This window comes from Euprymna scolopes, chromosome 28 (genome assembly GCF_053919585.1).
Source record: "Euprymna scolopes isolate OS-2025 chromosome 28, ASM5391958v1, whole genome shotgun sequence".
NCBI lineage: Eukaryota > Metazoa > Mollusca > Cephalopoda > Sepiida > Sepiolidae > Euprymna > Euprymna scolopes.
This window is the reverse complement of record NC_136509.1, coordinates 83,600,239-83,616,116: the sequence shown is the minus strand read 5'-3', so window position 1 is coordinate 83,616,116 and position 15,878 is coordinate 83,600,239. Positions and strand designations below refer to the sequence as shown.

The following is a 15,878-nucleotide window of genomic DNA, read 5'->3' as shown; positions in this document are numbered from 1 at the left end:
TGATATACCTACCGGTGAACTGCGATGGGTCCTCAACTAGAGCAGGTAATCAATCGATTTGATGTAAAAATGGGCGATTTCACGGATTTCGATGACAATTAAAATATGGGAGTTGACCATGATTCAATCCTGGGAAACATTAGGTTTCCCTTCCAGTATAATATCAAATATAGATAAAATATAGTGACATGTTTTTTTCCTCACATTGAAAACGACACTGTGTCAAATATTGCTATCGTGAAGTGGAGAAGATATTAAATATCAATATTAAATATCAATTGCCATTTGCCCTTTACATCTGAGTGGGCCAAGTAAAATAAAAACAATGAAACAAGTCTGTATTTAAGGAACTTATGAATTAAAATCGAGTTCTGTACACAAACGAACTAATTAGGCCCGGGCCACCTGGTTGGGATAACGATGCGCTCTAGAAAATGACATTCTATTTAAAATATTACTAACATTCACAAGCAGTCATGGCGCTTCATTTAGTAGGTAAAAAATAGAGGTGGACTTGGTGTCCATTAAAAACCAGCTTCGTGTCCTTTGGTAGCTTTTGAAAGCTGCTGATAAAGTAAATAGCTGCTGCCTTAAACAATTATACATGGTAGATAGATAATGGATTGAGCAAGCGTTCTCCCATATGGTCTAGTGGTTAGGATTCCTGGCTTTCACCCAGGCGGCCCGGGTTCGATTCCCGGTGTGGGAACGTAACTTTTTTTTTTCTCTCCTTATGCATTAATAAGATATATTTTGTCGTTAATCTCCTATTTTAAATAAAGCCGCAGTTAATATACGTTTGCTTTTTTTTCTAAGGCTTCCATCCTATATATTTTAATGCGAGAAAATGGCCGGGTTGTTTTGGATGAAAATTCACATGAACGTACTTTATTACGTGGCAATGTTCTTAGGTAGGTTTTGTATCGGAATATCTTCGATAACTATCGATCATTGATAATCGAAAAAATTCGATGAAATAAGAAAGAGGCAATTTTGACCAAATATAACGCCTTACACAGCCTAACATCACAAGTGCATTTGAGAAGTTTTATTACTACCCAAGCAGAAAAGCCCGGTATATAAAATCAACAGTAGGTTCTTTGATATGACAGGTGCGCGTTCGAAATTAATGTTTATATTTAAAGCACAATAGCACCATGATACTTGATTAATTTTATTTTAAACTTAAATTCAACCCATTATCACCGCACAACCAGTAAGGCCAGGTAAAAACTAAGAGTAGGTTCTTTGATATGATAGGGACGTTTTTGTTTAGAGCATAAATGAAGTAAGATACTTGACTTTTGAATTTTAAACTTAAATTCAAGCAATTATAAATAAACAATACTTTTATAAAAAAAAATAAGGTTTGGTATATAAATTAATTATAAAAAAATTATAGACATTTCAAAGTAGGGAGGACGTGAATTTAAAAAAAACGTTTATCTAAAATATTATATAAAGTTTATTGGAAAGAGCATAAAATTTTACATTGACTCTGAAAATATCGTAAAAATTGAACAAATAGAAAAATTTTGATAGATTTTTATATTTAAATAACAAAAAATACTTCTATTATTTTTTTAAACAATTTTAATAGTTTATTTAATAGTTTATTTTGGAAGTATATTCCATAAAGAAAATAAACAACCAACTTTAAAAGGAGAAATTACGAGTTTATTATATTTTATTCGTAGTTTACTGTTAGGGGTGTCAAAAAATTCCTCCAAATTTCTGATATACCTACCGGTGAACTGCGATGGGTCCTCAACTAGAGCAGGTAATCAATCGATTTGATGTAAAAATGGGCGATTTCACGGATTTCGATGACAATTAAAATATGGGAGTTGACCATGATTCAATCCTGGGAAACATTAGGTTTCCCTTCCAGTATAATATCAAATATAGATAAAATATAGTGACATGTTTTTTTCCTCACATTGAAAACGACACTGTGTCAAATATTGCTATCGTGAAGTGGAGAAGATATTAAATATCAATATTAAATATCAATTGCCATTTGCCCTTTACATCTGAGTGGGCCAAGTAAAATAAAAACAATGAAACAAGTCTGTATTTAAGGAACTTATGAATTAAAATCGAGTTCTGTACACAAACGAACTAATTAGGCCCGGGCCACCTGGTTGGGATAACGATGCGCTCTAGAAAATGACATTCTATTTAAAATATTACTAACATTCACAAGCAGTCATGGCGCTTCATTTAGTAGGTAAAAAATAGAGGTGGACTTGGTGTCCATTAAAAACCAGCTTCGTGTCCTTTGGTAGCTTTTGAAAGCTGCTGATAAAGTAAATAGCTGCTGCCTTAAACAATTATACATGGTAGATAGATAATGGATTGAGCAAGCGTTCTCCCATATGGTCTAGTGGTTAGGATTCCTGGCTTTCACCCAGGCGGCCCGGGTTCGATTCCCGGTGTGGGAACGTAACTTTTTTTTTCTCTCCTTATGCATTAATAAGATATATTTTGTCGTTAATCTCCTATTTTAAATAAAGCCGCAGTTAATATACGTTTGCTTTTTTTTCTAAGGCTTCCATCCTATATATTTTAATGCGAGAAAATGGCCGGGTTGTTTTGGATGAAAATTCACATGAACGTACTTTATTACGTGGCAATGTTCTTAGGTAGGTTTTGTATCGGAATATCTTCGATAACTATCGATCATTGATAATCGAAAAAATTCGATGAAATAAGAAAGAGGCAATTTTGACCAAATATAACGCCTTACACAGCCTAACATCACAAGTGCATTTGAGAAGTTTTATTACTACCCAAGCAGAAAAGCCCGGTATATAAAATCAACAGTAGGTTCTTTGATATGACAGGTGCGCGTTCGAAATTAATGTTTATATTTAAAGCACAATAGCACCATGATACTTGATTAATTTTATTTTAAACTTAAATTCAACCCATTATCACCGCACAACCAGTAAGGCCAGGTAAAAACTAAGAGTAGGTTCTTTGATATGATAGGGACGTTTTTGTTTAGAGCATAAATGAAGTAAGATACTTGACTTTTGAATTTTAAACTTAAATTCAAGCAATTATAAATAAACAATACTTTTATAAAAAAAAATAAGGTTTGGTATATAAATTAATTATAAAAAAATTATAGACATTTCAAAGTAGGGAGGACGTGAATTTAAAAAAAACGTTTATCTAAAATATTATATAAAGTTTATTGGAAAGAGCATAAAATTTTACATTGACTCTGAAAATATCGTAAAAATTGAACAAATAGAAAAATTTTGATAGATTTTTATATTTAAATAACAAAAAATACTTCTATTATTTTTTTAAACAATTTTAATAGTTTATTTAATAGTTTATTTTGGAAGTATATTCCATAAAGAAAATAAACAACCAACTTTAAAAGGAGAAATTACGAGTTTATTATATTTTATTCGTAGTTTACTGTTAGGGGTGTCAAAAAATTCCTCCAAATTTCTGATATACCTACCGGTGAACTGCGATGGGTCCTCAACTAGAGCAGGTAATCAATCGATTTGATGTAAAAATGGGCGATTTCACGGATTTCGATGACAATTAAAATATGGGAGTTGACCATGATTCAATCCTGGGAAACATTAGGTTTCCCTTCCAGTATAATATCAAATATAGATAAAATATAGTGACATGTTTTTTTCCTCACATTGAAAACGACACTGTGTCAAATATTGCTATCGTGAAGTGGAGAAGATATTAAATATCAATATTAAATATCAATTGCCATTTGCCCTTTACATCTGAGTGGGCCAAGTAAAATAAAAACAATGAAACAAGTCTGTATTTAAGGAACTTATGAATTAAAATCGAGTTCTGTACACAAACGAACTAATTAGGCCCGGGCCACCTGGTTGGGATAACGATGCGCTCTAGAAAATGACATTCTATTTAAAATATTACTAACATTCACAAGCAGTCATGGCGCTTCATTTAGTAGGTAAAAAATAGAGGTGGACTTGGTGTCCATTAAAAACCAGCTTCGTGTCCTTTGGTAGCTTTTGAAAGCTGCTGATAAAGTAAATAGCTGCTGCCTTAAACAATTATACATGGTAGATAGATAATGGATTGAGCAAGCGTTCTCCCATATGGTCTAGTGGTTAGGATTCCTGGCTTTCACCCAGGCGGCCCGGGTTCGATTCCCGGTGTGGGAACGTAACTTTTTTTTTCTCTCCTTATGCATTAATAAGATATATTTTGTCGTTAATCTCCTATTTTAAATAAAGCCGCAGTTAATATACGTTTGCTTTTTTTTCTAAGGCTTCCATCCTATATATTTTAATGCGAGAAAATGGCCGGGTTGTTTTGGATGAAAATTCACATGAACGTACTTTATTACGTGGCAATGTTCTTAGGTAGGTTTTGTATCGGAATATCTTCGATAACTATCGATCATTGATAATCGAAAAAATTCGATGAAATAAGAAAGAGGCAATTTTGACCAAATATAACGCCTTACACAGCCTAACATCACAAGTGCATTTGAGAAGTTTTATTACTACCCAAGCAGAAAAGCCCGGTATATAAAATCAACAGTAGGTTCTTTGATATGACAGGTGCGCGTTCGAAATTAATGTTTATATTTAAAGCACAATAGCACCATGATACTTGATTAATTTTATTTTAAACTTAAATTCAACCCATTATCACCGCACAACCAGTAAGGCCAGGTAAAAACTAAGAGTAGGTTCTTTGATATGATAGGGACGTTTTTGTTTAGAGCATAAATGAAGTAAGATACTTGACTTTTGAATTTTAAACTTAAATTCAAGCAATTATAAATAAACAATACTTTTATAAAAAAAATAAGGTTTGGTATATAAATTAATTATAAAAAAATTATAGACATTTCAAAGTAGGGAGGACGTGAATTTAAAAAAAACGTTTATCTAAAATATTATATAAAGTTTATTGGAAAGAGCATAAAATTTTACATTGACTCTGAAAATATCGTAAAAATTGAACAAATAGAAAAAGTTTGATAGATTTTTATATTTAAATAACAAAAAATATTTCTATTATTTTTTAAACAATTTTAATAGTTTATTTAATAGTTTATTTTGGAAGTATATTCCATAAAGAAAATAAACAACCAACTTTAAAAGGAGAAATTACGAGTTTATTATATTTTATTCGTAGTTTACTGTTAGGGGTGTCAAAAAATTCCTCCAAATTTCTGATATACCTACCGGTGAACTGCGATGGGTCCTCAACTAGAGCAGGTAATCAATCGATTTGATGTAAAAATGGGCGATTTCACGGGTTTCGATGACAATTAAAATATGGGAGTTGACCATGATTCAATCCTGGGAAACATTCCAGTATAATATCAAATATAGATAAAATATAGTGACATATTTTTTTCCTCACATTGAAAACGACACTGTGTCAAATATTGCTATCGTGAAGTGGAGAAGATATTAAATATCAATATTAAATATCAATTGCCATTTGCCCTTTACATCTGAGTGGGCCAAGTAAAATAAAAAAATGAAACAAGTCTGTATTTAAGGAACTTATGAATTAAGGATCGAGTTCTGTACACAAACGAACTAATTAGGCCCGGGCCACCTGGTTGGGATAACGATGCGCTCTAGAAAATGACATTCTATTTAAAATATTACTAACATTCACAAGCAGTCATGGCGCTTCATTTAGTAGGTAAAAAATAGAGGTGGACTTGGTGTCCATTAAAAACCAGCTTCGTGTCCTTTGGTAGCTTTTGATAGCTGCTGATAAAGTAAATAGCTGCTGCCTTAAACGATTATAAATGGTAGATAGATAATGGATTGAGCAAGCGTTCTCCCATATGGTCTAGTGGTTAGGATTCCTGGCTTTCACCCAGGCGGCCCGGGTTCGATTCCCGTGTGGGAACGTAACTTTTTTTTTTCTCTCCTTATGCATTAATAAGATATATTTTGTCGTTAATCTCCTATTTTAAATAAAACCGCAGTTAATATACGTTTGCGTTTTTTTCTAAGGCTTCCATCCTATATATTTTAATGCGAGAAAATGGCCGGGTTGTTTTGGATGAAAATTCACATGAACGTACTTTATTACGTGGCAATGTTCTTAGGTAGGTTTTGTATCGGAATATCTTCGATAACTATCGATCATTGATAATCGAAAAAATTCGATGAAATAAGAAAGAGGCAATTTTGACCAAATATAACGCCTTACACAGCCTAACATCACAAGTGCATTTGAGAAGTTTTATTACTACCCAAGCAGAAAAGCCCGGTATATAAAATCAACAGTAGGTTCTTTGATATGACAGGTGCGCGTTCGAAATTAATGTTTATATTTAAAGCACAATAGCACCATGATACTTGATTAATTTTATTTTAAACTTAAATTCAACCCATTATCACCGCACAACCAGTAAGGCCAGGTAAAAACTAAGAGTAGGTTCTTTGATATGATAGGGACGTTTTTGTTTAGAGCATAAATGAAGTAAGATACTTGACTTTTGAATTTTAAACTTAAATTCAAGCAATTATAAATAAACAATACTTTTATAAAAAAAATAAGGTTTGGTATATAAATTAATTATAAAAAAATTATAGACATTTCAAAGTAGGGAGGACGTGAATTTAAAAAAAACGTTTATCTAAAATATTATATAAAGTTTATTGGAAAGAGCATAAAATTTTACATTGACTCTGAAAATATCGTAAAAATTGAACAAATAGAAAAATTTTGATAGATTTTTATATTTAAATAACAAAAAATACTTCTATTATTTTTTTAAACAATTTTAATAGTTTATTTAATAGTTTATTTTGGAAGTATATTCCATAAAGAAAATAAACAACCAACTTTAAAAGGAGAAATTACGAGTTTATTATATTTTATTCGTAGTTTACTGTTAGGGGTGTCAAAAAATTCCTCCAAATTTCTGATATACCTACCGGTGAACTGCGATGGGTCCTCAACTAGAGCAGGTAATCAATCGATTTGATGTAAAAATGGGCGATTTCACGGATTTCGATGACAATTAAAATATGGGAGTTGACCATGATTCAATCCTGGGAAACATTAGGTTTCCCTTCCAGTATAATATCAAATATAGATAAAATATAGTGACATGTTTTTTTCCTCACATTGAAAACGACACTGTGTCAAATATTGCTATCGTGAAGTGGAGAAGATATTAAATATCAATATTAAATATCAATTGCCATTTGCCCTTTACATCTGAGTGGGCCAAGTAAAATAAAAACAATGAAACAAGTCTGTATTTAAGGAACTTATGAATTAAAATCGAGTTCTGTACACAAACGAACTAATTAGGCCCGGGCCACCTGGTTGGGATAACGATGCGCTCTAGAAAATGACATTCTATTTAAAATATTACTAACATTCACAAGCAGTCATGGCGCTTCATTTAGTAGGTAAAAAATAGAGGTGGACTTGGTGTCCATTAAAAACCAGCTTCGTGTCCTTTGGTAGCTTTTGAAAGCTGCTGATAAAGTAAATAGCTGCTGCCTTAAACAATTATAAATGGTAGATAGATAATGAATTGAGCAAGCGTTCTCCCATATGGTCTAGTGGTTAGGATTCCTGGCTTTCACCCAGGCGGCCCGGGTTCGATTCCCGGTGTGGGAACGTAACTTTTTTTTTTCTCTCCTTATGCATTAATAAGATATATTTTGTCGTTAATCTCCTACTTTAAATAAAGCCGCAGTTAATATACGTTTGCGTTTTTTTCTAAGGCTTCCATCCTATATATTTTAATGCGAGAAAATGGCCGGGTTGTTTTGGATGAAAATTCACATGAACGTACTTTATTACGTGGCAATGTTCTTAGGTAGGTTTTGTATCGGAATATCTTCGATAACTATCGATCATTGATAATCGAAAAAATTCGATGAAATAAGAAAGAGGCAATTTTGACCAAATATAACGCCTTACACAGCCTAACATCACAAGTGCATTTGAGAAGTTTTATTACTACCCAAGCAGAAAAGCCCGGTATATAAAATCAACAGTAGGTTCTTTGATATGACAGGTGCGCGTTCGAAATTAATGTTTATATTTAAAGCACAATAGCACCATGATACTTGATTAATTTTATTTTAAACTTAAATTCAACCCATTATCACCGCACAACCAGTAAGGCCAGGTAAAAACTAAGAGTAGGTTCTTTGATATGATAGGGACGTTTTTGTTTAGAGCATAAATGAAGTAAGATACTTGACTTTTGAATTTTAAACTTAAATTCAAGCAATTATAAATAAACAATACTTTTATAAAAAAAAATAAGGTTTGGTATATAAATTAATTATAAAAAAATTATAGACATTTCAAAGTAGGGAGGACGTGAATTTAAAAAAAACGTTTATCTAAAATATTATATAAAGTTTATTGGAAAGAGCATAAAATTTTACATTGACTCTGAAAATATCGTAAAAATTGAACAAATAGAAAAAGTTTGATAGATTTTTATATTTAAATAACAAAAAATATTTCTATTATTTTTTAAACAATTTTAATAGTTTATTTAATAGTTTATTTTAGAAGTATATTCCATAAAGAAAATAAACAACCAACTTTAAAAGGAGAAATTACGAGTTTATTATATTTTATTCGTAGTTTACTGTTAGGGGTGTCAAAAAATTCCTCCAAATTTCTGATATACCTACCGGTGAACTGCGATGGGTCCTCAACTAGAGCAGGTAATCAATCGATTTGATGTAAAAATGGGCGATTTCACGGGTTTCGATGACAATTAAAATATGGGAGTTGACCATGATTCAATCCTGGGAAACATTCCAGTATAATATCAAATATAGATAAAATATAGTGACATATTTTTTTCCTCACATTGAAAACGACACTGTGTCAAATATTGCTATCGTGAAGTGGAGAAGATATTAAATATCAATATTAAATATCAATTGCCATTTGCCCTTTACATCTGAGTGGGCCAAGTAAAATAAAAAAATGAAACAAGTCTGTATTTAAGGAACTTATGAATTAAGGATCGAGTTCTGTACACAAACGAACTAATTAGGCCCGGGCCACCTGGTTGGGATAACGATGCGCTCTAGAAAATGACATTCTATTTAAAATATTACTAACATTCACAAGCAGTCATGGCGCTTCATTTAGTAGGTAAAAAATAGAGGTGGACTTGGTGTCCATTAAAAACCAGCTTCGTGTCCTTTGGTAGCTTTTGATAGCTGCTGATAAAGTAAATAGCTGCTGCCTTAAACGATTATAAATGGTAGATAGATAATGGATTGAGCAAGCGTTCTCCCATATGGTCTAGTGGTTAGGATTCCTGGCTTTCACCCAGGCGGCCCGGGTTCGATTCCCGGTGTGGGAACGTAACTTTTTTTTTCTCTCCTTATGCATTAATAAGATATATTTTGTCGTTAATCTCCTATTTTAAATAAAGCCGCAGTTAATATACGTTTGCGTTTTTTTCTAAGGCTTCCATCCTATATATTTTAATGCGAGAAAATGGCCGGGTTGTTTTGGATGAAAATTCACATGAACGTACTTTATTACGTGGCAATGTTCTTAGGTAGGTTTTGTATCGGAATATCTTCGATAACTATCGATCATTGATAATCGAAAAAATTCGATGAAATAAGAAAGAGGCAATTTTGACCAAATATAACGCCTTACACAGCCTAACATCACAAGTGCATTTGAGAAGTTTTATTACTACCCGAGCAGAAAAGCCCGGTATATAAAATCAACAGTAGGTTCTTTGATATGACAGGTGCGCGTTCGAAATTAATGTTTATATTTAAAGCACAATAGCACCATGATACTTGATTAATTTTATTTTAAACTTAAATTCAACCCATTATCACCGCACAACCAGTAAGGCCAGGTAAAAACTAAGAGTAGGTTCTTTGATATGATAGGGACGTTTTTGTTTAGAGCATAAATGAAGTAAGATACTTGACTTTTGAATTTTAAACTTAAATTCAAGCAATTATAAATAAACAATACTTTTATAAAAAAAAATAAGGTTTGGTATATAAATTAATTATAAAAAAATTATAGACATTTCAAAGTAGGGAGGACGTGAATTTAAAAAAAACGTTTATCTAAAATATTATATAAAGTTTATTGGAAAGAGCATAAAATTTTACATTGACTCTGAAAATATCGTAAAAATTGAACAAATAGAAAAATTTTGATAGATTTTTATATTTAAATAACAAAAAATACTTCTATTATTTTTTTAAACAATTTTAATAGTTTATTTAATAGTTTATTTTGGAAGTATATTCCATAAAGAAAATAAACAACCAACTTTAAAAGGAGAAATTACGAGTTTATTATATTTTATTCGTAGTTTACTGTTAGGGGTGTCAAAAAATTCCTCCAAATTTCTGATATACCTACCGGTGAACTGCGATGGGTCCTCAACTAGAGCAGGTAATCAATCGATTTGATGTAAAAATGGGCGATTTCACGGATTTCGATGACAATTAAAATATGGGAGTTGACCATGATTCAATCCTGGGAAACATTAGGTTTCCCTTCCAGTATAATATCAAATATAGATAAAATATAGTGACATGTTTTTTTCCTCACATTGAAAACGACACTGTGTCAAATATTGCTATCGTGAAGTGGAGAAGATATTAAATATCAATATTAAATATCAATTGCCATTTGCCCTTTACATCTGAGTGGGCCAAGTAAAATAAAAACAATGAAACAAGTCTGTATTTAAGGAACTTATGAATTAAAATCGAGTTCTGTACACAAACGAACTAATTAGGCCCGGGCCACCTGGTTGGGATAACGATGCGCTCTAGAAAATGACATTCTATTTAAAATATTACTAACATTCACAAGCAGTCATGGCGCTTCATTTAGTAGGTAAAAAATAGAGGTGGACTTGGTGTCCATTAAAAACCAGCTTCGTGTCCTTTGGTAGCTTTTGAAAGCTGCTGATAAAGTAAATAGCTGCTGCCTTAAACAATTATACATGGTAGATAGATAATGGATTGAGCAAGCGTTCTCCCATATGGTCTAGTGGTTAGGATTCCTGGCTTTCACCCAGGCGGCCCGGGTTCGATTCCCGGTGTGGGAACGTAACTTTTTTTTTCTCTCCTTATGCATTAATAAGATATATTTTGTCGTTAATCTCCTATTTTAAATAAAGCCGCAGTTAATATACGTTTGCTTTTTTTTCTAAGGCTTCCATCCTATATATTTTAATGCGAGAAAATGGCCGGGTTGTTTTGGATGAAAATTCACATGAACGTACTTTATTACGTGGCAATGTTCTTAGGTAGGTTTTGTATCGGAATATCTTCGATAACTATCGATCATTGATAATCGAAAAAATTCGATGAAATAAGAAAGAGGCAATTTTGACCAAATATAACGCCTTACACAGCCTAACATCACAAGTGCATTTGAGAAGTTTTATTACTACCCAAGCAGAAAAGCCCGGTATATAAAATCAACAGTAGGTTCTTTGATATGACAGGTGCGCGTTCGAAATTAATGTTTATATTTAAAGCACAATAGCACCATGATACTTGATTAATTTTATTTTAAACTTAAATTCAACCCATTATCACCGCACAACCAGTAAGGCCAGGTAAAAACTAAGAGTAGGTTCTTTGATATGATAGGGACGTTTTTGTTTAGAGCATAAATGAAGTAAGATACTTGACTTTTGAATTTTAAACTTAAATTCAAGCAATTATAAATAAACAATACTTTTATAAAAAAAAATAAGGTTTGGTATATAAATTAATTATAAAAAAATTATAGACATTTCAAAGTAGGGAGGACGTGAATTTAAAAAAAACGTTTATCTAAAATATTATATAAAGTTTATTGGAAAGAGCATAAAATTTTACATTGACTCTGAAAATATCGTAAAAATTGAACAAATAGAAAAAGTTTGATAGATTTTTATATTTAAATAACAAAAAATATTTCTATTATTTTTTAAACAATTTTAATAGTTTATTTAATAGTTTATTTTGGAAGTATATTCCATAAAGAAAATAAACAACCAACTTTAAAAGGAGAAATTACGAGTTTATTATATTTTATTCGTAGTTTACTGTTAGGGGTGTCAAAAAATTCCTCCAAATTTCTGATATACCTACCGGTGAACTGCGATGGGTCCTCAACTAGAGCAGGTAATCAATCGATTTGATGTAAAAATGGGCGATTTCACGGGTTTCGATGACAATTAAAATATGGGAGTTGACCATGATTCAATCCTGGGAAACATTCCAGTATAATATCAAATATAGATAAAATATAGTGACATATTTTTTTCCTCACATTGAAAACGACACTGTGTCAAATATTGCTATCGTGAAGTGGAGAAGATATTAAATATCAATATTAAATATCAATTGCCATTTGCCCTTTACATCTGAGTGGGCCAAGTAAAATAAAAAAATGAAACAAGTCTGTATTTAAGGAACTTATGAATTAAGGATCGAGTTCTGTACACAAACGAACTAATTAGGCCCGGGCCACCTGGTTGGGATAACGATGCGCTCTAGAAAATGACATTCTATTTAAAATATTACTAACATTCACAAGCAGTCATGGCGCTTCATTTAGTAGGTAAAAAATAGAGGTGGACTTGGTGTCCATTAAAAACCAGCTTCGTGTCCTTTGGTAGCTTTTGATAGCTGCTGATAAAGTAAATAGCTGCTGCCTTAAACGATTATAAATGGTAGATAGATAATGGATTGAGCAAGCGTTCTCCCATATGGTCTAGTGGTTAGGATTCCTGGCTTTCACCCAGGCGGCCCGGGTTCGATTCCCGGTGTGGGAACGTAACTTTTTTTTTCTCTCCTTATGCATTAATAAGATATATTTTGTCGTTAATCTCCTATTTTAAATAAAGCCGCAGTTAATATACGTTTGCGTTTTTTTCTAAGGCTTCCATCCTATATATTTTAATGCGAGAAAATGGCCGGGTTGTTTTGGATGAAAATTCACATGAACGTACTTTATTACGTGGCAATGTTCTTAGGTAGGTTTTGTATCGGAATATCTTCGATAACTATCGATCATTGATAATCGAAAAAATTCGATGAAATAAGAAAGAGGCAATTTTGACCAAATATAACGCCTTACACAGCCTAACATCACAAGTGCATTTGAGAAGTTTTATTACTACCCGAGCAGAAAAGCCCGGTATATAAAATCAACAGTAGGTTCTTTGATATGACAGGTGCGCGTTCGAAATTAATGTTTATATTTAAAGCACAATAGCACCATGATACTTGATTAATTTTATTTTAAACTTAAATTCAACCCATTATCACCGCACAACCAGTAAGGCCAGGTAAAAACTAAGAGTAGGTTCTTTGATATGATAGGGACGTTTTTGTTTAGAGCATAAATGAAGTAAGATACTTGACTTTTGAATTTTAAACTTAAATTCAAGCAATTATAAATAAACAATACTTTTATAAAAAAAAATAAGGTTTGGTATATAAATTAATTATAAAAAAATTATAGACATTTCAAAGTAGGGAGGACGTGAATTTAAAAAAAACGTTTATCTAAAATATTATATAAAGTTTATTGGAAAGAGCATAAAATTTTACATTGACTCTGAAAATATCGTAAAAATTGAACAAATAGAAAAATTTTGATAGATTTTTATATTTAAATAACAAAAAATACTTCTATTATTTTTTTAAACAATTTTAATAGTTTATTTAATAGTTTATTTTGGAAGTATATTCCATAAAGAAAATAAACAACCAACTTTAAAAGGAGAAATTACGAGTTTATTATATTTTATTCGTAGTTTACTGTTAGGGGTGTCAAAAAATTCCTCCAAATTTCTGATATACCTACCGGTGAACTGCGATGGGTCCTCAACTAGAGCAGGTAATCAATCGATTTGATGTAAAAATGGGCGATTTCACGGATTTCGATGACAATTAAAATATGGGAGTTGACCATGATTCAATCCTGGGAAACATTAGGTTTCCCTTCCAGTATAATATCAAATATAGATAAAATATAGTGACATGTTTTTTTCCTCACATTGAAAACGACACTGTGTCAAATATTGCTATCGTGAAGTGGAGAAGATATTAAATATCAATATTAAATATCAATTGCCATTTGCCCTTTACATCTGAGTGGGCCAAGTAAAATAAAAACAATGAAACAAGTCTGTATTTAAGGAACTTATGAATTAAAATCGAGTTCTGTACACAAACGAACTAATTAGGCCCGGGCCACCTGGTTGGGATAACGATGCGCTCTAGAAAATGACATTCTATTTAAAATATTACTAACATTCACAAGCAGTCATGGCGCTTCATTTAGTAGGTAAAAAATAGAGGTGGACTTGGTGTCCATTAAAAACCAGCTTCGTGTCCTTTGGTAGCTTTTGAAAGCTGCTGATAAAGTAAATAGCTGCTGCCTTAAACAATTATACATGGTAGATAGATAATGAATTGAGCAATCGTTCTCCCATATGGTCTAGTGGTTAGGATTCCTGGCTTTCACCCAGGCGGCCCGGGTTCGATTCCCGGTGTGGGAACGTAACTTTTTTTTTTCTCTCCTTATGCATTAATAAGATATATTTTGTCGTTAATCTCCTATTTTAAATAAAGCCGCAGTTAATATACGTTTGCGTTTTTTTCTAAGGCTTCCATCCTATATATTTTAATGCGAGAAAATGGCCGGGTTGTTTTGGATGAAAATTCACATGAACGTACTTTATTACGTGGCAATGTTCTTAGGTAGGTTTTGTATCGGAATATCTTCGATAACTATCGATCATTGATAATCGAAAAAATTCGATGAAATAAGAAAGAGGCAATTTTGACCAAATATAACGCCTTACACAGCCTAACATCACAAGTGCATTTGAGAAGTTTTATTACTACCCAAGCAGAAAAGCCCGGTATATAAAATCAACAGTAGGTTCTTTGATATGACAGGTGCGCGTTCGAAATTAATGTTTATATTTAAAGCACAATAGCACCATGATACTTGATTAATTTTATTTTAAACTTAAATTCAACCCATTATCACCGCACAACGCACAACCAGTAAGGCCAGGTAAAAACTAAGAGTAGGTTCTTTGATATGATAGGGACGTTTTTGTTTAGAGCATAAATGAAGTAAGATACTTGACTTTTGAATTTTAAACTTAAATTCAAGCAATTATAAATAAACAATACTTTTATAAAAAAAAATAAGGTTTGGTATATAAATTAATTATAAAAAAATTATAGACATTTCAAAGTAGGGAGGACGTGAATTTAAAAAAAACGTTTATCTAAAATATTATATAAAGTTTATTGGAAAGAGCATAAAATTTTACATTGACTCTGAAAATATCGTAAAAATTGAACAAATAGAAAAATTTTGATAGATTTTTATATTTAAATAACAAAAAATACTTCTATTATTTTTTTAAACAATTTTAATAGTTTATTTAATAGTTTATTTTGGAAGTATATTCCATAAAGAAAATAAACAACCAACTTTAAAAGGAGAAATTACGAGTTTATTATATTTTATTCGTAGTTTACTGTTAGGGGTGTCAAAAAATTCCTCCAAATTTCTGATATACCTACCGGTGAACTGCGATGGGTCCTCAACTAGAGCAGGTAATCAATCGATTTGATGTAAAAATGGGCGATTACACGGATTTCGATGACAATTAAAATATGGGAGTTGACCATGATTCAATCCTGGGAAACATTAGGTTTCCCTTCCAGTATAATATCAAATATAGATAAAATATAGTGACATGTTTTTTTCCTCACATTGAAAACGACACTGTGTCAAATATTGCTATCGTGAAGTGGAGAAGATATTAAATATCAATATTAAATATCAATTGCCATTTGCCCTTTACATCT

The 15,878-nt window shown here is 31.7% G+C and overlaps 9 non-coding genes across 9 annotated transcripts; all 9 read left to right on the top strand.

The window, feature by feature from the left end:
- The first annotated feature begins 637 nt into the window (after nt 1-637).
- Nucleotides 638-709, top strand: Trnae-uuc (transfer RNA glutamic acid (anticodon UUC)). The gene has a single exon. It is a non-coding gene; the product is annotated as a tRNA-Glu (tRNA).
- A 1,663-nt stretch (nt 710-2,372) lies between these two features.
- Trnae-uuc (transfer RNA glutamic acid (anticodon UUC)) lies at nt 2,373-2,444 on the top strand. Its single transcript has one exon. It is a non-coding gene; the product is annotated as a tRNA-Glu (tRNA).
- A 1,662-nt stretch (nt 2,445-4,106) lies between these two features.
- Nucleotides 4,107-4,178, top strand: Trnae-uuc (transfer RNA glutamic acid (anticodon UUC)). Its single transcript has one exon. It is a non-coding gene; the product is annotated as a tRNA-Glu (tRNA).
- Nucleotides 4,179-5,827: 1,649 nt separating this feature from the next.
- Trnae-uuc (transfer RNA glutamic acid (anticodon UUC)) lies at nt 5,828-5,898 on the top strand. The gene has a single exon. It is a non-coding gene; the product is annotated as a tRNA-Glu (tRNA).
- A 1,662-nt stretch (nt 5,899-7,560) lies between these two features.
- On the top strand, nt 7,561-7,632 carry Trnae-uuc (transfer RNA glutamic acid (anticodon UUC)). The gene has a single exon. It is a non-coding gene; the product is annotated as a tRNA-Glu (tRNA).
- A 1,651-nt stretch (nt 7,633-9,283) lies between these two features.
- Trnae-uuc (transfer RNA glutamic acid (anticodon UUC)) lies at nt 9,284-9,355 on the top strand. Its single transcript has one exon. It is a non-coding gene; the product is annotated as a tRNA-Glu (tRNA).
- A 1,662-nt stretch (nt 9,356-11,017) lies between these two features.
- On the top strand, nt 11,018-11,089 carry Trnae-uuc (transfer RNA glutamic acid (anticodon UUC)). The gene has a single exon. It is a non-coding gene; the product is annotated as a tRNA-Glu (tRNA).
- A 1,650-nt stretch (nt 11,090-12,739) lies between these two features.
- Trnae-uuc (transfer RNA glutamic acid (anticodon UUC)) lies at nt 12,740-12,811 on the top strand. Its single transcript has one exon. It is a non-coding gene; the product is annotated as a tRNA-Glu (tRNA).
- Nucleotides 12,812-14,473: 1,662 nt separating this feature from the next.
- On the top strand, nt 14,474-14,545 carry Trnae-uuc (transfer RNA glutamic acid (anticodon UUC)). The gene has a single exon. It is a non-coding gene; the product is annotated as a tRNA-Glu (tRNA).
- Nucleotides 14,546-15,878: the final 1,333 nt, after the last annotated feature.